Here is a 1563-nt window from a genome sequence, read left to right as displayed (position 1 = left end):
ATCTGAATAGATACATAAAAAGTAAAGAAACTGAATTAACAATCAAAACACTTCCAAGAAAGAAAATCTGAGGACAAAATGGTTTCACAGGTGAATTTTGTCTACTATTTCAAGAAGAATTATCACATATCCTTCTCATATTCTTAAAAAATATAGAGAAGCTAGTGCTTCCTAGTTTGTTCTATGAAGCCAACATTACACTTACACCAAAACAGATAAAGACAATACAAGAAGATATATAAATGGAAGATAATGCTCACCAGTATTTGTCATTGGAAAGTGCAAATTAAAATCACATTGAGCACTCCTTTCTGCCTGTGGAGAGCTTACTCCTTTCTGCCTGTGGACGCTGCTGAGGACACATTGTTGAATTCTTTCCTCCCACTGCCATCATGTCTAAGTCAGAGTCTCCTAAAGAGCCTGGAAAACTGCGGAAGCTTTTCATCAGAGGGCTAAGCTTTGAAACAACTGATGAAAATCTGAGGAGCCATTTTGAGCAGTGGGGAAAACTCACGGACTGTGTGGTAATGAGAGATCCAAACACCAAACACTCCAAAGGTTTTGGGTTTGTCACATACTCTACTGTGGAGGAGGTGGATGCAGCCATGAATGCAAGGCCACATAAGGTGAATTGAAGAGTTGTGGAACCAAAGAGGGCCATCTCAAGAGAAGAGTCTCAAAGACCAGGTGCCCATTTAACTGTGCAAAAGATCTTTGTTGGTGGCATTAAAGAAGACACTGAAGAGCATCACCTAAGAGATTATTTTGAGCAGTATGGGAAGATTGAAATAATTGAAATCATGACTGACCGAGGCAGTGGCAAGAAGAGAGGCTTTGCTTCTGTAATCTTTGATGACCATGACTCTGTGGATAAGATTGTCATTCAGAAATACCGTACCATGAATGGCCACAACTGTGAGGTAAGAAAAGCCCTGTCTAAGCAAGAGATGGCCAGTGCTTCATCCAGCCAAAGAGGTCGAAGTGGTTCTGGAAACTTTGGTGGGAGTCACAGAGGTGGTTTTGGTGGGAATGACAACTTTGGTCGTGGAGGAAACTTCAGTGGTCATGGTGGCTTTGGTGCAGACGAGGTGGTGGTGGATATGGTGGCAGTGTGGATAGCTATAATGGATTTGGTAATGATGGAAGCAGTTTTGGAGGTGGCAGAAGCTATAATGATTTGGGCAATTACAACAATCAATCTTCAAATTTTGGAACCATGAAGGGAGGAAACTTTGGAGGCAGAAGCTCTGGCCCTTGTGGTGGTGGAGGCCAATACTTTGCCAAACCACAAAATCAAGGTGGCTGTGGCAGATCCAGCAGTAGCAGTTAGCTATGGCAGTGACAGAAGGTTTTAATTACTGCCAGGAGACAAAGCTTAGCTGGAGAGGAGAGCCAGAGAAGTGACAGGGGAAGCTACAGGTTACAACAGATTTGTGAACTCAGCCAAGCACAGTGGTGGCAGGGCCTAGCTACTACAAAGAAGACATGTTTTAGAGAGTACTCATGTGTATGGGCAAAAAAACATGAGAACTGTATTTGTGACTAATTGTATACAACAGGTTA

General features: G+C 42.5%; 1 pseudogene; it reads left to right on the top strand.

The window, feature by feature from the left end:
• The first annotated feature begins 392 nt into the window (after positions 1-392).
• Positions 393-1355, top strand: LOC119525930 (annotated as a pseudogene).
• The last annotated feature ends 208 nt before the right edge of the window (positions 1356-1563 follow it).

This window comes from Choloepus didactylus, assembly GCF_015220235.1.
Source record: "Choloepus didactylus isolate mChoDid1 chromosome Y unlocalized genomic scaffold, mChoDid1.pri SUPER_Y_unloc1, whole genome shotgun sequence".
Classification (NCBI taxonomy): Eukaryota; Metazoa; Chordata; class Mammalia; order Pilosa; family Megalonychidae; genus Choloepus; species Choloepus didactylus.
Note: the sequence above shows the minus strand (reverse complement) of the source record. Positions and strands in the feature narration are given on the sequence as shown.